This window comes from Schistocerca gregaria, chromosome 2, assembly GCF_023897955.1.
Source record: "Schistocerca gregaria isolate iqSchGreg1 chromosome 2, iqSchGreg1.2, whole genome shotgun sequence".
Lineage (NCBI taxonomy): Eukaryota > Metazoa > Arthropoda > Insecta > Orthoptera > Acrididae > Schistocerca > Schistocerca gregaria.
The window spans coordinates 792,703,685-792,726,660 of record NC_064921.1 but is presented as its reverse complement, the minus strand read 5'-3'; positions in this window follow the sequence as shown (position 1 = coordinate 792,726,660).

Genomic DNA, 22,976 nt, shown 5'->3' with positions numbered 1-22,976 from the left:
TAGCTACATCTTTAATAAACTGGCAGAAAACTGGAACACTTTAGGTACACTTGTAGCTAGCAACGACTTGTAAGCACACCATAATTACTGGGTCAGATTCGTGGGCAGACGGATATTCGTTACCCGTTGCATTTTTGACAGTGTTTACTCTGATATCTCTAAAATCGGGATGCGTACATACAACTGGTTGATGGTTGCTTATAAGCAGTACGTTGGAGAACTCCTGCGTTTTAATCTTGAGGCCATCACTTTGTGTCGCCCTGGGAATGGAGTTACGTGGAGCAGTAATCGATACTAAATGTGAACGTGAAGTAGATGGCAGCTAAAGCAGGAAAACGTGGTGAAAGGAAAAGGAAATCAGTCATTTATAAATGAAAAGCCGAAAATTGTGATTCTTTTGCAATATTAATTTATTTCGTGAGCCAGTTTTCCGCTTACAAGAACATAATCAGACATCAACTGTCTATAGTCGTCAAAGAGGATACGAGACTAGTCAATAATATTGCAAAAGATATTACACATCGAGAGTGAGGTACAAACACACAGCAGATATCATCGTAGACAGTGCAATGGTAATGTAATTCAAAGTGTTAAATAGTAAATAAATATAAAAGGCACATTCCGGAAACTATTAACAATCAAAACCGAGTGTAAACATGTTCCGACATTTTTCACAATATCGTATCCTCTATAACGACCACAGACAAAGTCTGGTGATTGCCTTGATAGCCGAAAATAGATTGGCGAAACAAAGTCTCTAGAACATCTACAATATTGTTTTCTCATTTATAATTATCAAATTGTTCTACCTTCAAGCGACGGAAGAATCATTCGACATGAAATTAGTCAATAGTACATGTGAAGGCATTGTGACAGAACGTTATTAAAGAAGTAACACTATGATTAAGATTGAGACAAATACTTGAGACTAACAGTGGCGCGTGAGAATAACAAACGTTAACTTGTCATACATGACGTCTGCACTAAATCCCATGCATTTAATGGTGTGTTTTTACCAACTGTTTTTGGGCTACGTCTGTCTGTGCGCAACTAAAAAAATCCAATTTAGGGTGTGGTGCAACTGCACGGCTGTTTCGTGAGCTCAGGAGCGTCCACGGTGCCTTCGTCGACCTGTGGATTTTACCAAGACGGCAGTGCAGAAAACTTCGGCGAAACGTCGGTTCAGAGCTACAGAAGAGGCAATTCAATGCTCGGGAAACAGCAGCAACCACATGAAGCTTCCTTCAGGGAGAACAAACCCAATTGACGGAAAGTCCGTGACAATGGTCAAGACTGATCGGTAACACTGCGCAAGCAGAACTTCGAGAAGGCGAGCCCTGAATTGACGATGTGCTGTAAGAACTCGACGCGATTGGCCGTTACTTCGAGACGCTTCCACCTATTAGCAGGTACTTCGAGACGCTTCCACCTCATTAGTAGGATATAGATTAAGGATTATTGTAGATAATGTCCGAAGACAACCCGAGGGCCCGGGATTGATTAGATGATATTCCTACGGACGCTCCAGTGCGTTGAAGCGCCCGAACTGTGTGATCAGGACAAGTTCAGTGATAATCAGACTAAGTAAAGAGAGAAATGACTGAGTACGTTCAGTTTTGCTCATCTGTTTGAAAATCAAATAACGTAAGAGGTTTATCAGCACAGTCATTTATAATTTTTCTAAGGGGGCGTTTCAAGGGCTTGCTAGGCGCATTTCGTCTTAATATTTTGAGGTATCTTCAATAGTTTGAATACACAAACATTCTTACTTAAATGCACCGTTTTCATTTAACAGATTGAGGCATTGTACTTGGACGCTACAAATAGTACTAGCCCGGAACTGTTTGTAACTTTGTGAGAGAGACGACATTGTTTGACGAAGACTGGGTGGCAATCCTGCTGCCACCACGGTAGTTAAAAGGAAACTGTTGCGTAAAAATAATTTCGTGCACCTTAATATAGGCAACCAATCTCAGTATAACACACCCTAAGGGCCATCGGAAGTTCGGTTGCCTGTCCTAAGGCGCATGAAATATTTTCCGGGCCAGTCTGATTTTACCCACCCTTTATGTACGCTGGTTGGAGCAAAATACACATACTTGAACATAAGTCCAGATGCTAGCTAAGATTGCAGTTTGTGTTGCTGTATTTGACCACAAACGGCACCTCTGCAAATGTCCTCAGTACCGCCCAAGTGACAGCCGTCGTTCAGAACAGTGTCCCCTGTGCTTGTGAGTGCGTTATGTCGCAGCTGAGAGTGAGTTCGAAATTGGGCAAGTACTTGGTGCTCGTATGGTGGATGCTTTCTTGACCAAGTAGTCGAAGTGTACGGTGTTTGAAGAGGCACCGTATCAAAGATTTACATGTCTACAGGGAAAGCGAGAAAAGCGCAACACTGGCGTTGTGTGATGGTTGAGTGATCCTAACTGTCGGTCATTGAAGAAAATATACAGGATGACAGTCGCAAGGGTCACTGGAGAACTGGAACGACACATTGGTGAACCGTGTCAGCAGCAAAACATCACGAAGAGAGCTCCGTAGGCATGGCTGTGCGGCAGTGCGAGCTGAAATTCCAGAATTACACATCAGTGATGCAAATGCCCGTTACAGGGAATTATGATCCCGAAGCCGTTAAAATTTGCACTGGAAGCCGTAGAAGAAAGTCAAAGTTCCCAACTTCGTGTCGAGTTTACGTCCCAAGAATGAAACATGGCAGGGGTTCGGTCGTGACTTGGTCAGCCACGTCGTGATATTCCACGGGCCCCGAGGTTACTCTGCAAGGCTTTGTTACAACCAAGGATTATGTAAACACTTTGCCTGATGAGGTCCATCCCACGGTACAATATTTGTTCACCAGTTGTGACGTTGTGTTCCAAGACATTTACACTGTTCGTATCATCCTTACTTTTTCTGACCAAGAGGACGGAGACGTTCACCTCCAAAAAATGGTTCAAATGGTTCTGAGCACTATGGGACTTAACATCTGTGGTCATCAGTCCCCTAGAACTTAGAACTACTTAAACCTAACTTAAAACTAACTAACCTGCCCGAGGCAGGATTCGAACCTGCGACCGTAGCAGTCGCGCCTAGAACCGTTCACCTCCCCTGGCCACCACACTCACCAGAACTCAATATTATTGAGCGTTTGTAGTCTACTTTCGAGAAAACGGCTCGTGATCACTATCCACTTCCTGCAGCTACTTGCTACTTCTTACTGTTTTGCACGAATAATGGTTCACGATTCCCTCGAAACCCATACCGGTTCTGTACTCTTTATCCATTCAGAGACGACTAGAAGCTGCTGTCAATCGTGACGCCGCCATACAAGTGATAGTGTAGAAAATGAAAAGTACATTATAACAGAAAGGATGGTGTGCCTTCCAGTTAGCAAAAAATGGACTCGATAACTGCTCTTCAGCGAGCGTTTCGCACTTACTTTCACCAGCAGCCACCCAACGGAGTCTCTAGTCATACATGGTACAAACAGTCTGAGGAGAAGGGCTGCATCTGCAAAGGCAAAAATCACTGTCGGTCACCTGCGTTGTGTCAAAAGAATGATCGTATTCCAGCAGGATTCCAGAAAGTCCACAAAAATTAACATGTTGACCACGTCGTCAGATTGAGGTCCAAAAACAACCCTTTTCCAAACTTCTGAACGACGTATAAGCTCTCCCGTTGTGGTGTACTTGACATTTTCTACACTATCACTCTCTGGCGGTGAAAAACTGCACTAAAGTATGTGTGCCCGTACGTAGAAAAAACTTGCAGAGACACTCTGTTAACGGGACAAGGGTTTGAAGCGAGTAATTCGTCCATTTCATTTTTATGAATTTTTGGAACTGTTAATTTTTTTTGTGTTCACCCAGTAGATACTGAACTGTGAAGGAAGGGGAGGAATCGGTAATGTTCGGAATGAAGCATGCGCTCCTCGCCGCACACCTCGCAGTGATTTGCAGAGCAGACGTAGTAAATTTTCAGCCAGACTCGGCTATGCAGTAATGACGGAGGGACTGCGCCCAGCTGAGGGGAGAAGTGACGGGGGTCGCGGCGGAGTTGAATGCGCGGCCCGCAGAATGGGAGCCCCGTGTGCCGGCGGCCGGCGCTGTGTGTGGCGGCGGGGGTGCGGTTGGACAGGGGGAGGGGCGACGGCTGCCGCTGCGGCGTTGCGAGTTCTCCGCCCAGCCGCAGCCACGCACACAACTCTCCAAATTTCCGGGGCGCGAGTCTGTCGCAGGGAGTGCTACGAAGAACTGCCGTCACTTTTCCAGACCTTTGTATTCGTTGTGCAGCCCTCCTGTTCTCAGCGCCGTGTCGTTACAAGCCTTCATGCGACCATCGGCAGAAGTGGCCCTGCATGTTACACTACCATTCCAGGACGTGCATCGCCAGTACCACGAGATGTCGTGTATGGGAAATGAAACAAAAGTAAATACGACTGACGCTGTAGGTTTCTATATTCCCTAATAGGTGCAGTTAGCGAAAGTCACTTTCAAAACTACACTTCGGTTCGATCCATTTTCACATTTGTTCCTTCACTCGCGTCTAGCTCCTGATGGGCAAATATGTCTCCAGCCAAACGAAGCGTACCAAGCTCACGCGTGAAATACGAATTTCAGAGCTTTATCTGTGGCGCACAAAACGAAGTACACGGTATTATCACTGCAAGATTATAAAAATACACAGAAACTAAAGCACGTCAAAAAGGAAGGTCTTTTATTGTACATATAGGGGGCGATCCAAAATACTAACACGAATTCTTTACAGGAGAATGGAAAAACTGGTAGACGCTGACCTCGGGGAAGATCAGTGTCGATTCCGTAGAAATGTAGGAACACGCGAGGCAATACTGACCCTACGACTCGTCATAGAAGCTAGGGCAAAGAAAGGGAAACGTACATTATAGCATTTGTAAATTCAGATAACGCTTTTGACACTGTTGACTGGAATACTCTCTTTCAAATTCGGAAGGTGGCAGGGGTAAAATACAGGGAGCAAAAGGCTATTTACAATTTGTACAGAAACCAGATGGCAGTTTTAAGAGTGGAGGAGCACGAAAGCGAAGCAATGGTTGGGAAGGGAGTGAGACAGGGTTGTAGCCTATTCCCGATGTTATTCAATCAGTGCATTGAACAAGGAGCAAAGGAAACCAAAGAAAAATTTGGATTAGGAATTTAAACCCAGGGAGGAGAAATAAAAAGTCTGACAATGACACTGTAATTCTGTCAGAGCAAAGGACTAGGAAGATCACTTGAACGGAATGGAGAGTGTCTTGAAAGGAAGATATGAAATGAACATAAACAAAGTCGAAAAAAGAATAATGGAATGCAGTCGAATTAAACCAGCTGGTGCTTAGGGAATTGGGTTAGAACAGAGAAACTTAAAGTAGTAGATGAGTTTTGCTATTTGGCAGCAAAATAACTAAGGATGGTCGAAGTAAAGAGGATATAAAATGTGGATTGGCGATGGCAAGAGAAGTGTTTCTGTAGAAGAGAAATTTGTTGACAATGACAGTAGATTTAAGTGTCAGGAAGTCTTTATTGAAAGTATTTGTATCGAGTGTACCCACGTATGGATGTGAAACATGGACGCTAAATAGTTTACACAAGACGAGAACAGATGCTTTCGAAATGTGGTGCTTCAGAAGAATGCTGAAGATTAGATGGGTAAATCGCGTAACTAATGACGAGGTACTAAATAGAATTGGGGAGAAGAGAAATTTGTGGCAGAACTTGAGCACCAATTTAGTACTGGAGGGAAGCGTGGAGAGTAAATATCGTAGAGATAGACAAAGAGACGAATACACTAAGCTGATTTGGAAGGAGGTAGGCTGTAGTAGTTCTCGGAGATGAAGCTTGCACGGGATACAGTAGAACGGAGAGCTGCATCAAACCAGTCTTCCGACTGAAGACCAGAACAACAACAAAAGGGGCGATCAAAAAGCTTCCGTTTGAGGAGGTTGCTGCTGTGTATGTGCAACGTAGCGCGACTTCGATGCGCGTATACAAGCACCGAAATGTAGGCAAGAGATTACTGTGTCATTCGCGTCTTTCCGAAATGAGTACATCTAAATGCGGGAACGTGAACTATTGAGAAGTTATTACCAAATGCTTCCAAAAAGAACCAACGTGTTTTTCTTGGTTGGCGAAGAACAAATGTCGGTAGCCATTCATCGGGGAATGAAGAATGTTTCCCGGCAGCATCTCTGTCGACAACCAACGTTGTGAAATGGTGTGCCAAGCTGTGCGGCTGCTTCTTGATAATCCACGTCCCCGTATCGCATATGTCGCAACGCAGAAGTTACGACAAATCAAATGGGAGACACTCGAGCATCCTCCCTACACTCTTGATCTCTCCGCACGCAATCATCGCGATCTCGGTCCCTTAACAAAGATCCTGAAGGGCCGACGATTCCTGTCAGACGAGGATGCGTAGCAGGCAGCAACGGACCACTTCAGGCAGCAGGGAACAGTGTTTTGCCGAATGGGTATCTTCAGTTTGGTGCATCCGTGGGATGATTGCCTCAAGCTCTCAGTGATTTTGCTTGATTGGCATACCGATTCTGGACTGTACGGCCTTTGAACGGAAACTGTTTGATCGGCCGTTATATGGCACTGCTGCAAAATAAATAAATAAATAAAATCGAATATTTATTGACAAGTGATGTCAGAAACATACATATCAGAATGAAGGCAGCCTAGACAGTTGCATCAATACACGATGTAGCACCTTCTGGCAGAAATGCGGGCATGTATTCTCGCGTGGAAACGATCGTAATGACGCCGAATGACATCCTGTAATTGATTTGTTGCAATTCGGAAATTGTTCTTGCAGGCTCTGGAGAAGAAGTACGTACCAGCTTGACACACCACATACGTGTTCAACTGGCGACAGATCTGGTGATCTTGCTCGCCAGCACAGTTGTTAGCACGCTGCGTTGCACCATCTGTATGCGGACTTACAGTCGAAGAAACTGCAGTAGCACGGGAATAACAAACTGTGCGATATAGTGGACACTGGCTACTTTACCCTGCAGAAGCACCAAATGTGACCGCGATTTGTAAGCGATGGCCCTACAAACCGTGCAGTCTGGGGTGGCCGTATGCACTCCGGGATAGGCCGCTCATTAGGTCTACGCCACTGGCCTCCACGTTTACGTCCATCGCTCGCATAGCGGCAGAAGCCGCACTCAGCACTGAGGAAGAAAAAGCGCCATTCCAGAATCCAGTCACTGGAAACATCCAGTCAACTCTTCCACTGGCCGTGGTGTCAGTGGTAGCCTAGCCAGAGACACACGTGACCTTATTCCTGCTTCAAGCTGGCGCTTCGCAATGGTACATCGTGACACACCAGGGATAATATGATGTGCTTATTTCAATAGTGGTACAAGTTAATTTTTGTTCATTCTGAGATACAGAGTCCTAAAGTTAAATGAGCGCTGAAAAATCTGCTGTTGAGATACCAGAAATATGGCTTCTTGCTACAGATGAACCTTTCTTTCTGTTTGTTTGGATCATTAATTTCAGAAGCATTATAGGCAGAAATGTGTGTCGAATCTGTGTCTGGAGCTGGCACCATGGAATCGCTGACACCATGGAAAGCATGGGCTAACGCAGACCGCCAGGTGACGTAAAAGGCTTTGGGTATCGAGTGAAGGATTTTCAGACACCGTCTGTTAGTAACACTACCTAAACCCGTAGCCAAGTGCGAGGGGACACCTCGCTGCACCCACCTCAGGTTTTGACATGGCTTAACTTGCTTGTATTAACAATCATCCTCTGCCACACAGAAAGTACACGTAGATGTGTTGGACTTTATTCTGTTATAGTTTTTATCAGGTTGTAATGCTGCGTTCTCTTCGCAACAGTTCGGTGTGGTGACGTATAGAGGCTGCTGCGTGCAGGACTGTGCCACATCAGCTGTTGTCACACACAGTGATAGCGGGCATTACGGAGTGCGCCGTGATTCAGCCCCTCAGCTCGCACCGTGAGTCAGCCGCCGCTGCTGCTGCTGCTGCTGCTGCTGTCTGCCTGGGGGAAGTCCGCCCGCTACACAGCAGCTGACTCACTGTGCTGGAGACGGGGTGGGGCGGGGAAACGGTGGGTCCGTCTGCCTCCCTCACTGTCCCCTGTACAGCCAGGTCAAATTTCATACTGTCATTCGCTCGTGTTACCATGTTTCTCAGCTGACACACAAATCGTGTTTATTTGCCAAGTGTCATCTGTACGCACTTGTAACCCCCACAGGCGAGTCTTTACAGAATCGAAGGCCCATGTATGAAACACCTTGAAACATCTGGTTACAAATGAGTTAGCGAGTGATCCGGCCGCGGTGGTCCCGCGGTTCTAGGCGCGCAGTCCGGAACCGTGCGACTGCTACGGTCGCAGGTTCGAATCCTGCCTCGGGCATGGATGTGTGTGATGTCCTTAGGTTAGTTAGGCTTAAGTAGTTCTAAGTTCTAGGGGACTGATGACCACAGCAGTTGAGTCCCATAGTGCTCAGAGCCATTTGAACCATTTGAGTTAGCGAGTGAATTATTTGACGTGAACATGTAGGGGACAGTTAAAGAGAATGCACCACTTTTAAGATCTTATGTGTTATAAGCTAAACAGAAAGTCATACAATTACTTAAAAAATATGCTATTTTTAACTGTAGAATGTTTGACTGATTCAAAGAATGGAAATTATGAGAAAAAATAAGCACACTATACTCAATGTCCTAAATACTGCGAACGGTACAAATTATGAATCTGGTTTCCTAATTTGTGCCAATTGGTACATAAACCCTAGCATCCTTATAAACTATAGCCCTGGGCTTAAAAATATGTACTAGTCTAAGGAAATGTTACACACTTTAGTCCTTACATCACTATCTGCATGCACTGCAATATAACTTCTTCCCTCCTTTCCCCATCCCCGTACAATCTGCTTGGATCCACATTTTGCTTGTCATGCATCTGATCATTTCTTCCTTTTCATCTTCTTCGCACAACTCTCTATACTATACCTCTGTTTTACGAACGAGTTTCTGTGATGACTTCCCCGCAGACTCTCCAAAAACAGTTCCTTTTCAAGGGGAAACGCCGGCCGCGGTGGCCAAGAGGTTCTAGGCGGCTCAGTACGGAAACGCGCGACTACTACGGTCGCAGGTTCGAATCCTGTCTTGGGCTTGGATGTGTGTGATGTCCTTAGGTTAGTTGGGTTTAAGTAGCTCTAAGTTCTAGCGGACTGATGACATCAGTTGTTAAGTCCCATAGTGCTCAGAGCGATTTGAGCCAAGGGGAAACTGTAGTTCTAGATTTCTTCTGCTTTGCTTCGGTCAGCTTATATTTTTTTAGCGTGGACTGCTCCTCACCCCTCTGGTTCCTTGGCTAGGCTACGGCAGTTTTGTTTGACGCTTTCATCATTTCCCCCTGATTCGGTGAGATTTCTTGCATGGACACTTTCAGCTCTCTTTTGGCCTGGGATGGTTTCTTCTAAAATGACATTATGGGGCAGCCGTTTCCTTCTGCAGTGTGCAAGCTTTCTTACATCTGACATGCTTAAACCGAAAATCAGCTCTTCAAACGCAAGAATACTCTCTTCCAGTTCGTTTTCATCTTCGCTGGAAACGCTGGAAAACTCTTTACTGCGGCCAACATTTCTTACATCCTAGTTTGCATTTTAGATTCTATTTTCAGTGTGCCCCTTAATTGTTTGCTTAGGCACATTTTATATGAGTGCACATTCATTTAATCCTTGATCGTGATATGGATATACTGTTACAGCTTAATGTACTTCATCTGTGCTCCACTTTCCATAACGCTTTCTGTTGCCGTGCTGTAATACGAACTAATTATTAATTAATAACTTAGCGCAAATATCACATTAGAAAATCCGTCACACCATTTCTAAACATTATGTTGCACTAATAACCCTAACGCATTTTTTAAAGCTCACTATACACGCAACTTAATTAAATCGAACTGGTACAAAATCGGGAACTTATAGCGGAACGTTACAGTAAAAGTCATCTTCTCCCTGCCAGTTTTCTACAAGGGAATGACAAGTAATAGACGTTCATGACTGTCTGAAATCAAAGTCTATTTCGTATTTCACCTATAAATAAAAAATTATTCAGGCAATAACCTTCCAGCAGCAGTTCTCTTCACCAAGTACACAGAAAGTTAGACGAAAACTAGAACAAAGTCAACATTCTCTTCAGACGATGTGTTCCTCAACACGCAGAGCTGATACACTGTCCAGTCCCATTAATTTGACCATCTGTTAAAGAGCCCAAGTAACCACGTTTTACAGCGCGGACCGCTGCCAGACGTGCAGGAAGAGACTCAGTGGGGTTCTGAGAGCTACCGACAGGGGTGTGGAGCCATGCCGGCTGTAGGGCCACGGCCAGCTCCGCTAGGTTTCGGTTGAGGACCCATGATGTGAAAAGAGTGGTCGACATGGTCCCGCAGATTCTCGATTGAGTTTAAATCCGAGGAATTTGGTGACCGCGGGAGTATGGCAAACTTATCCTGGTGCTCTTCGAACCACGCGCTTTCACTGCGAGCTGTGTCACACATTGCGTTGTCCTGCTGGTAAATACCGTGCCATGCAAAAAATAAACTGCCTATAGGGGTGCAATTGATCCCTAAGTGGTTTTCAGAATGACGAGATCATCCAGGCCACGAAACAATACCCAGACCATAACTCTCCCTCTTCTGCGCAAAAAATGAAATTGGAAGGTTTCTGTTGTACATATTTGGGTTGCCCATGCTGGCTCCTGGTATGGTTGGCGACTGTTTTGTTGACGATTTCATGGCAGAGATACCTACATCGGAAAAATTGCAAACCTTTTGTGACTATTTAGTAGAAACTTAGATAGAAGATGATGCACTCTTTCCTCCATCCATGTTGGCAGAACTAAGTTGTAACAGACAGCGAACAACTAATTCTTGCGAAAGTTTCCATAGCAAATATAATAGTCAGTTCTACTCCTCCAGTCCTGACATTTACCTATTTCATAAGTGCTGAAACAAATTTAGCTCGATTCTAAAATGCAATAAATTCGTCGAAAACCAAGAAAAAGGAAAGAAATTGCCCACACTTGAAATTTATGGAGCAGCAAGTGGATAATTTAGAAGCTGGTAAAATTTCCAGATTTCAGTATGTAAATTTAGATCAGGAGCTACACAATAAATAATTGTACTTCTGCTTGGAGTATACATAACGTTTAGAACTACTACCTGCTTCAAACGGGAGAATTCGGTCCCATCGTTTTTCAGACCCTTGCGGGCTTGGGAGGATTCAGTACCATTATTCTGACTGCGGGAGGATTCGGGGCTGCGTCCACCCGCCAAGGGTCATCTATACGATGGGGCATTAAGCATGAGTCATTTAGGAAGGCCGCCTGTCGCCAGTCAGGGGACGTCTAGCTGCGGAATTGGCGAGCAAGTTCCAGCCTTCGTCGCCAATCAACAGAAGACAGCAGGGGTCCATGAATCAGGCCTGCGGAGGTCAATACGCAGCAATGGTCGCTGAGGTGACTCTGTGGTTCATCTGGGCGGGCAGCTGCTTAACAGTTACACGTCTACTCGCCCGCACACATCTCCTGAGCCATCGTTCATCCCTGTCATCTATGACCCGTGGTGCCCCATAGTTGCCTCAGGGCCGGTTCTAGATTTTGACATGTCGCTACACTTTAACTTCCGCAACATGCGAACAGTTTACAAACTTAGCCTTTTCGGAAATGCTTCGTCCTTTGGCCAGAAAGCCAATCATCAGCCCTATTGGACGTCAGGTACATCGCTCCGATTCCGAATTACGCTGTTTTTCGTGCCCCCCCCCCCCCCCCCCCCCGCGGACACTCTTTTTATAATCTACCCTGCTAGTGCTGCCACCTGCCCTCTGTGAATGGTTATTTCTCGCTGATACTGAAGGTAGGCTATGGTTTCATTAATGAGAGTGGAAGATGTAGCTGACAATATGGGCTCTGAGAACCACGTAGTTCACGATGAGTCGCTGATCTCTCTAAATGTCGGTTAGTGCAAGACGTGCGAATTTCTTTAACAGTCGTACAAATTAGGAGGCGGTACAATACAAGCAAATCTCCCTTAAAACCATTACGCTTCAAGACACAAATCTCTAAGTACACAGTCGGTTTTTTCTTCCTCATATAGGTTCCTACATTTTTCTCTGCCTCCCTGAGTCTTATTCGAACGTCCTTTTAAACCTCATCTCCTTTCCTTCTGAAGACGTCTGCCCCGGGAAGTAGGACTTTCATTTGCGCGTTTTAATCGCCGTTGTTCAGACCTTTCTTCTCTATCTGTGTGCGTTTCATTCAGACGCCTTTCTAAATCTCGTCTCCTTGCTTTCTGAAGTCTCGGGGCTTAAAGCTTTTATTTGCGCATTGTAAGCGACATGTTCATTCTCTCGAGCAGATTGGCTATTTGACTGGCCTTAGCCCATGCTGTTAAGTAAAGATACCTTCGGGTAGAGCTACACTTTTAAAATAAAGAACGTATGCCGTGCATGAAGTTAAGCTGCCAGCATTCGGTCAAACAATAGTTGAACGGCACCGATAATCCGGGAAAATCGAGGAAAATTTTCTCTCAGAGATGGTGTGTTTGATTTCCGTAATCGAGAGAAGCCGACGCTCATATTTCTTATTACGATTACTCTCTACAGATGTTCGAGAGAATGAAACGATCTGAAATAGTAACAACAGCTCCGTTACAAGCGATTAAATATATAGAATGTAAACTTACTGGGAAATATTAACAGAAATTGCGTTATAAACATTAAGTTATGTTAACATAAACGTCAACATTAAGGCCGGCCGGAGTGGCTGAGCGGTTCTAGGCGCTACAGTCTGGAACCGCGGGACCGCTACTTGTCGCAGGTTCGAATCCTGCCTCGGGCATGGATGTGTGTGTGTCCTTAGGTTAGTTAGGTCTAAGTAGTTCTAAGTTCTAGGGGACTGATGACCACTGCAGTTAAGTCCCATAGTGCTCAGAGCCATTTGAACCATTTTTTCGTAAACATTAAGTTATGTTAACTCTTTTGCTATTCTTCTCAAGAACAACTAGTTTTTCACACACCTCAATTTTTATGACGTCATACCTTCTGAACAAAGTGTCGCAGAATGACACAGTTTTCCAAATACATTTTGACATCACCGCCCGCTAATTGGGATTTAATTATTTTATTTTCAATTAATGTTGAAGGCAATGTCGGGTTGTGAACTATTTTTATATTAAAATGAAAAGCAATGGCGGCAACGTTGAAAGAAACTGGGGCATCTTTCATTAAATGATTGACTTAATTCTAAACTTTTGCGGAAGTTAATGCTGTTTTTTTCTGAAAGTTGCCCTTTTGACTTGCAGAAGCAAATCTTTTAGTAAAATTTGTTACTGACGGTGAATTTAAATAGCTTCCTATCGGAAATTAGTATTAAACTGATTATTGGACTTCGTAATATTAAAATGATTGCAGATTTTATCGTATTTCACAAACAAAACACTACGGCGCAAGAAATCCCGCACGCAAACTATAATAACCAAAAGAAATGCTCCCGTATTTAAGAAAACACCCAAAATTATGAATCTGTAAAGGAAGGACAGGTTGGTGAATGAAATGTGTTTAAAGTTCCATTTGCAAATAATTAAGTAACAGACCGACAAAGATACCCTATGACTATTTCATCGAATCCGCAGAATTACTTGCGTAACATGAATCAAGCTAACCGAGAGAGACAAGAACAATGGCAAAAATTGAAGAACAAAATAGCAGAGCAAAAAAGATCGGTGCTCTTGTTTCACTACCATTTATACTAATCACACATTATCATTTTTGCAAGATTATCGATATACACTGAAGCGCCAAAGAAACTGGTATATGCAAGCGTCTTCAAATACAGGGATATGTAAACAGGCAGAAAACAGCGCTGCGGTCAGCAACTCCTATATAAGACAACAAGTGTCTGGTGCAGTTGTTAGATCGGTTACTGCCGCTACAACGGCAGGTTATCAAGATTTAAGTGAGTTTGAACGTGGTGTTTCAGAAAGCGCACGAGCTATGGGAAACAGCGTCTCCGAGGTTGCGATGAAGTGGGGATTTTTCCGTACGACCAGTTCACGAGTGTAGCGTGAATATCAGGAATCCGGTAAAACATAAAATCTCCGCAAACGCTGCGGCCGGATAAAGATCCTGCAAGAATGGGACCAACGACGACTGAAGAGAATTGTTCAACGCGACAGAAGTGCAATCCTTCCGCAAATTGCTGCAGATTTTTAATGCGGACCATCAGCAAGCGTTAGCGTACGAACCATTCAAGGGAACATCATCAATATGGACTTTCAGAGACGAAGCCCTCTTGTATACCCTTGATGACTGCACGACACAAAGCTTTACGCCTCGCCTGCGCCCGTCAACACCACATTGGACTTTTGATGACTCGAAACATGTTGCCTGGTCGGACGAGACTCGTTTGAAATTGTATCGAGGAGATGGACGTGTACGGGTGGAGAGAACCTCATGAATCCATTGACCCTGCGTCATTTCAGCAGGGGACTGTTCAAGTTGGTGGAGGCTCTGCAATGCTGTGGGGTGTGTACAGTTGGAGTGATAGGGGATCCCTGATACGTCTAGATACGACTCTGACAGGCTACACGTACGTAGGCATCCTGTCTGATCACCTGCATCCATTCATGGTCATTGTGCATTCCGACGGACTTGAGAAATTCCAGCAGGACAATACGACATCCCACACGTCGAGAATTGGTACAGAGTGGCTCCAGGAACATCTTCTGAGTTAAAACAATTTCGCTGGCCACCAGACTCCCCAGACATGAAAGTTATTGAGCATATCTAGGATGCCTTGCAACGTGGTCTTTAGAAGAGATCTTCACCCACTCGTTTATGGACGGTCCTGCAGGATTCAGGGTGTCAGCTTCCTCCTGCACTACTTCAAACATGACACGTCGCATTGGGCCACTTCTGCGTGCTCGCAGGTGCCCTGCGCGATATTAGGCAGGAGTACCAATTTCATTGGCTCTTCAGTGTGTCATCCACAGGTGTCTGGCATAGATACATTATTTTGGTTAAATTTCATGTAAAAGCTGGGGACGTTAAAACATTCATCGGCACATGTGGATACCGTCTGCAAAATAGCGTGAGAGGTAAAGAACTGATAAAGTAAAATTAAATGACGGATGCTGTAGTTTTACTACATGAACGGTGAAATGGAGCAAGTGAAAAACCTGTGTCAGTGAAAAAAAAAGGTGCGAAAAGGTTTTAAATATTGAGTAAAGTTCGTCGGGAGTCGCTAAGTGCTCTGATTCTCAAATACTGGATGGATACAGTGTGTATAATTTGCGCACAGTGAGTTAGGCTGCCGCAAGACGTATACACAGTTTCTAATACTTGACTTACTGTGTTAAACCTTTATCGTGAGATTATGATAGCGCTTAAAATTTTAAAACTCAGTCATTAATTATATGAAATACTGAAAATCAAATTTGTCTTGCCTCTGGATTCTGCTAGGTCGCAACTTCAACCGTACTGGGTTCAGTGACGGCGTTTTAGTAATATAGATATGTTGGCTCGCAAAGAACTATTGTCGACTTACTTATCTCTATGTTGTTGCTGCTTTATCAAGAGACGCAGGTCACGATTTCTTTTGCAGTTCTGGAGATATGTTACCAAAAAATAAAGATACTTTGCTTGTAATTTATTGGTAGCCTGAGCCGCCAGTCTTAGCCAAACCGCGACACAGCAGTGAACGGGGGACTTAATAATACTCGTAAAATCCACCTACTGTCTGTGGAATGACACTTTAACGTTATCTTTCCAAGCCACAGTTGCATCATCAGGGCTTCTGTTGTCATCTACGGACCTTCAATGAAAGGTCAACGCGACAGAATTTTTCCGATTTCCGTCGTATATCACATCACACTGAAGGAATTTCCACATACTGTAACATCAGCAACATTGGCAGATAAGCGTTTCTGGTGTATTGACACCGCAGTGAAGGCCCTTACACGGCTACGAAAGCGCTGATGACGAAGCCGTGACTTAGAAATGAACGCTGGAATAGTAATAACAATAGGTGGACTTCGGTATTAGTTCATCATACCATGCGTAATGCCTATCATCCTCCTGTATCTAAAATAAAGCCGTCCGGGATGGCCGAGCGGTTCTAGGCGCTACAGTCTGGAACCGTTCGACCGCTACGGTCACAGGTTCGAATCCTGGCTCGGGCATGGATGTGTGTGGTGTCCTTAGGTTAGTTAGGTTTAAGTAGTTCTAAGTTCTGGGGAACTGATGACCTCAGAAGTTAAGTCCCATAGTACTCAGAGCCATTTGAACCATTTTATCTAAAGAAACACATACGATGACACACATATTGATTAAAAATCTGTGTTGCCTGACATCATGTGTTGCCTTCATGAAATTATTTGAGAAGAATCATCAATGCAACACGTGTGGCACCCGTAGTGTGCTATCATTTGCACATTGCACACATTATGGTGAATCAGCTTTTTTTGACATGGAGACTTGTAACGCCATTGTTACAGTGGCGTCCGAACCAATGGTCATAATGACAAGCCGTTTAATTCAATTTATAATTTATATATTATTAATTCATGGTGAAGACCAATTTTCTTTGTGTGTGAGAAGATTAAAATTGAAATAGGAATCAATCACATATTCAAGTCCTATAGGATACAGCTCATGCTTATTACATGCTGATCGAACTGTCGTCGTATGACAAAAACGTGCTAATAACACACAAACGATACTATAAAACTGTCGAAATAAAGGTCGAATACTATGTTAACGTTGTGTGTTTTGAACAGCTGTATTTGATTTGGTAGTACAAGTATAGAATTTGATTTTGTAAAGGCAACGAGTTTGGAAAGTAATAAATGTATTATTATTGATCTTTTATTTAATTTGTATGAATTCAAATACACATGAGAAACTAGATGTCTAAATCGAGGTGTTTCAACCACTCGCCTCTACTGACGCCAATGAAATATTTCAGAAACATCATAGAAGCAACCCTTGCAAAACGTTATATCTCACTGCCAACGGAAGGCTGGTTTCGATTTTCAGTAAGTGCCAGCAACGTCAAACATAATGTTTGCGGTGACAACTGGTGGAGCGTGTATAAATAAAATCATTGGTAAGAAAAGAGAAGGATAATTTCAAGTAAATTTATTTTGTATCCGAAAGAATATGTTGTGTTACATCAGAACCAGCTAAAGAAACTTAGAATTTTCCATAGGAAATTAGCGGTGAGATGTCAGTGGAGTGGATACAATCATTGCGTGGGTGTTGAAGAATGGTGAAGACAACTGGAACGAGCCACAGTTGTGTTGAGTCAACAATCTACTTGTCTTGAGCAAGTGGTGCTTTGCAGCTAGTAAATATTTCAGATACGTGTATGTAAGTAAGCTTCCAATACTGACCAAGAGTACGCTACAACAGTTTCATTCTTGAATTTATTTGTATTCTGTTCATCCAGTTGTCTTCAGTTGCTCTAAATACAAAATATGGTCGACGTTTTCTATGACTTCATTGGATATTCTTTCTGGAACTATGACAAGTGAACTACTTGTGATTAAATAAATTGGAAAGATGCTATTTTTCTGTCTCTCTCCCTTTCTCTCTCATTCTCTCCATCATTCTCTCTCGGTGTATTTCCAATTTACTGAATCATAATCAGTTCCCAATATCGGGCAGCTTATATCCATTCGTTGTCTTCAGGTGCCCTAATTAAAAAAATTCGCTGAACTGTCTTATTCCCTTATTGTAAATTTTTTCAATCTTACGATCTTAAAAAAAGAAACTGCTCATGGATAAATAATGGATAAATAAATTGGAAATATGTCATTTTCAGCTTACGTCAATATTTGTCTGTCCAATATATTTCTTTATTAACGGTTCCCAGTATTGGGAAGTACATCAATATACATAGAAAAAACTAAATTTATTATGCATTACCAGCTTCCAATAATCTACAGCTTACGTCAATACATATGCGTAGGAAAATGGCGTATTTCCAATTTACTTATCCACAAGAGGTTCCCAGTATTGGGAAGCTTATGTCAGTATGTTTATCCGTTAGCAGTTCCTTTTCTTAAAATTGTACTACTGTGAAGATAGAGGACAAATTTACAATGAAGTCACACACGTCAACTAGTTTTTGTGTTTAGGGCAACTGGAGACAAGAAATGGATGAACAGAAAATGAAAGAAAAGGAAGAGCAAAAGTGCAATGGAGCGACTTTGGTTGGCTAAATCAAGTTTTGAAAACAGTTTGCGATGAGTCTCACATGGAAAGCTAAGTGTGTATTATCAGTTTTGAGTGGGGCAATGCGACACCGACTTTATATGCGTAAACGGTTCTAGAATTGACGATTTCTCAGCGAGCAATGGAGAGATGCATGCTGGTGTTACTGGGAGAGGCAGGAAGACAACGACATGCACTAGGGAACAAACTGCTATGGGAGAAATAATTACGAAGACGAAACAGATACGCGGGACATTTCTTACAGAGTTACATACGTTTCTCTTGAAAAATGTTTCGCGAGTATGGAGTGTGAGGTACTTAAGACAGGCCACCCTCAATACGTATATCCAGAGTAAGTAAACAGAACGAATTGCAGTTATACCTAAGTTACAACGGAGAATCTGGAGAATTACGACAGCATCTCTTTTCTAATGGAAATACATATTTATTTCTGTAGCATTAGAACGAGCCTTCGAAGACGCTTCAACGACATAACATGTGTACAACTCGATCAACTAGTAATTAGAGAAAAGTGCCACAAACCACTATACCGCCGTCAGTAGAAGAGATGAAACAAACGTCTTCCTTCCTGTACCAAATGTACGCAAGCACGTATCTCAGGTGTGTGTAGTGTATTCACCTGAGCGCTAGAAGCGCACCAGTCTTTGCTCAGATGCCAGACAGCTCGGTCGTGGATCTACTCAGACTTTAACATTGTTTACGACAGTCAAGAAAGTGGATATGGTTTTCATTGGGAAGATCGTCACACTGTTACAGCCTACTGAATGGTACCCTGATGGTGTCGAGCGCTAACGAACTGCCTTTGCGAAAATGATAACAAAATTTCAGGAAACTGGAAAAGGGGAGAGTGACACAAACCAACGGAAAAGAACAGCAGTTGATGAGACAAATGCAGCCAACACTTCAGCAGCGGCAAAAACAGTCCACAGGTCACTACGAAGCAGCTTGGATGTGGGAGTGGGATTAGCGAAATGAGTTTTCTGCAAATACACCAACCAAGGCATTCCATTCTTTCCAAATACAACTGCATGGATAACTTCACGGAAATTCTTTTCATAGTGCTGTATAGTTGTCCGAATGGTGTCTTAGGAGTGTAGAGTCCTGCAGTCGGCAGGAAAGAAGTAACGATCAAGTTTGGACATACTTTATTTAACTAAAACGCCTTCTTTGCGTGCACTAATTTCCAAACTCAAGAACAACAAGAAACACAATAATTCTTGTGATGGCAAAAGCCAGATAAAAGTTACAAGACAATGGAAAGAAATAACAACAACCAAAATACTACGCTACACAATTATAAAGCGGTGTTACATCCAACAAGACACAAAATTCTGCAGAAGACTACAGCGAGTGTCTACTGGGGTAGAACCAGCGTAGGTATTGGCAGGAGCTGTCCTAGCTGTAGGCACACACTGCCGGTCTTACTCTGCTGGCTTGCTTATAACACCGATTCTGCGGAGTGCTTCGCTTAATCACATAATCCCAATTGCTGGATCTCTGTCACATCGATTTTGACGTAGTAGTAACGTTTTTATGCGGAAAGTCTGTTGATGTTTACATCCACTGGCTGTTTTGATATGAGGGAAGTCGGTAGCCCACATTGCTTGTATGTTGTGCGGGCCCTCTAACTGATAAGGGGCCGCTACGTCACGGAGATTACAAATAATGCGACGTATCTGTCCAAGATTTTCTTCATGGATGAAGTATTGTTCACAAACCGTGGGTACAGTCTTGGCAATATGCATTACTGGTCAGTTGAGAAACATCACTGGCTGAAAGAAGAGTATAAACAATGACCTAGGTCTTTCAATGTGTGTCATGGAGAATCACATCGTTGTTCTCTCAATCACTGGTGTGACTCTAAATAGCTAGACGTATCTACCAATTCGTAACAGACATTTTGCCACAGTTATTGGATGCCATCCTCTGCGGCATTTATCTCAGAGACCTGTCCTCCCATCTTCGCAATGTGTCACGCCTTTTTGACACTAATGGTACTCTTGTACACACTTACCCATTCACGCTGAAGTTTGGGATAAATCTCCTATTTAACAAGGAACTCAATGACAGCACGCAATGGAAATGAAACATTGATGTCGGTCATTTTGTAGTTATACTCTGTGGTCATGTAATAGCAGTTAACAATGTCAAAATGTGTTAAGACATAACGTCCAGTCTATAGATTACGATTACACACTCGTTTTCATTACGTTGTTGAGATTATAGAAATAACCACTCGCGACTTTTAGTATGACCTTTTTATGTTTGGAGACAAGGGGTTAAAACTCGGAGCAGACCGAATCCGGAAAATATACCTGATATTTGTTTTTCAAAGAAGGATTGCATAGTTCTTGTTCTGGGGAAAGAAGCAGTAATGGGTTCAGTCATAGAGAAAATGTGCTGTTCTATTTGGATGTCCCAGTGCGAATATTTGCTAGTGAGTAAAATACACTGTTCAAAAGAATTAGGAGAACACGTGAATCAAGGCCCAGTATGGTAAATCTAATTTGATACAGGCGATAACTGTGGTCTTCTTGCATAGCCTCACATTTTCGCTGTCAACGTACGCAACTATTGGCTGTGTCCTACACTACAGTGTCAGGAGACCCCTCAGAAGGGAGAGCGTACCTGTGTCCCTCACTTTTCTAGTAAGATACACAGATGACAGTTATCTTTTGTGGACATTGTATTCAACTAGACACATGCAGTGCCACATATTAATGCCATGCAAGTTGTAAGGGCAGACTGTTTGATCAAAAAAGGATGGATGGACATTCCGTCGTGTTGCTGCAGATGCTGATGCCTGTCCATCTGTTATCCATAGGTTGTGGACTCCTTACAGGGAGACATATCAGTAGACAAGGCGATTTGGATAAGGTCGCCGACGCATTAACCTCCCCCCCCCCCCCCCCCCCCTCTTATGTAAAGACCTATATCCGGCCACCTTTGCGTTGCTGCGTCGTACCATCAGAGCACTGCAAGACGATCTCAGAGGGGCCACGGGAGGCGCTGCGTCCTATCAGACCTTAATGGTTACGAGAAAGGACGTAACGACCCAGGCGTCCTTTTCTAGTACCCCGCTTGACACAACATCTCGCAGCTCGTCTTCAGTTCTGCCGTCCTCATGTCACCTGGCAACTTCACCACTGGCGAAACGTGTTATTCACAGACGGATCCAGATATCCTCTGAAGTAAGGTGATGGCTGTGTTTGTGTGTAAAGACCCGTGGTGACTGGTACCTTTCAAATCCTGATTTCCAAGGTTCTGTGATGCTGTGGAGAGGCTTCAGTGTTGAGAGCCATACGGATCTTGTAGTAGTCCATCGTCGCCTTACACCGGGCAGGGCATCGCACACTTTCTGTTGAACCATGTAGTGGATGCAGCATACGGTGGTGGCCCCGAATTCTTTCAAATGCCAGGGCCTACGTGGCGGTCCTCAGCAGGAATGTCTTGCGAAACCTAGGCACTGAAGTATGTATGCATCATTTGATTGTGAGTATGGTTACACGGTGGTCAGATACGGGTTACTAAATAGCACTCTGGTTTTTATACGTATGATAATATGATGTAGACTGTACTTAAAATTTTCTTTACTTCCTGTCAGATTTGTTACGTTATTGCGCAAACGATCAGTGACTTTTGTGGCTGAATATTGAACTCTTTTCTGATCCACTGAAAGGTCTGTGACAAGTAATGACAATTAATAAAGGACTTTTTCCTTGGCTGTAGATATGGACACCAATATTCTTATCAAATTGTCATTGCTTATTAATGACGAATTTTCCCAGCAAATATTCTTTCGTGAAGGAGTTGTTAGAATATCTAACTCCTTGAAGAGTCGAGTGGTGATTATCAGTGAACACCACATTCTATTCCCACTGCTCCCTTTTATGTAGTGAATGTTTTCCAATACAAAGCTACATCTACGGTTGTACAGTAAGAGAGGAAAACAGTTTTTCTCTTTCGCCTTTTTAAATCCTAGCTCTTCTCTCTCGGACTTTCAGTCTTATTGTTTTCTCTTCGTTCTTTTAAATATCATATATTATCCGTATTTCTGTATAACCCACACTTATTTTTCTCAGGATTCCAACCTGCTGCTCGTGTGTCTATAAGACGCAACGTTCTCCCTCCACTTCCAAAGCCACCGATGTTTTCACACCCATCTTCAGAAGGCCGTCATTTAGTTTAGTGCTGCGCAGAGCAGATTAGACCCTGAGAGTACGCTCTCGTATTACCAGTACATCGTTTCTCTGATGCGGTAGATACGCTAGCGGCCGTTATTAGCGCAGCCACAACCACACTGGCGCACGCCCGACTTCCAGCTATCTTCCCCCCGGCGCTTGTCCTAATAACGTGTACTGCTGGCGTCAGCTCAATAATCACTTGGCTGTCTGTGTGTTTAGGCGGTATTCAGGCCAAACACGGTCTGTTTCTCCCAATCGCCGCCAAAAGGGCCGGCGGGTGGGAACGCGTGTTACATTTGTCGCCACTTCTGCACACATGTTCTCTGGAGAGCACTAGCAACGTCGGAGTGTGCTTTGTACCTTTACCAGTAGCTCCAGTTCTTATTTTACTCTCCCGTACGCAACGGAAGGGAAAATGAGTGGTTGCGCCCCTCAGAAGTTGAAGTATTGAGCTTGAAGACTGGTGTGATGCACCTCTCCACACTAGTCTACTTTGTG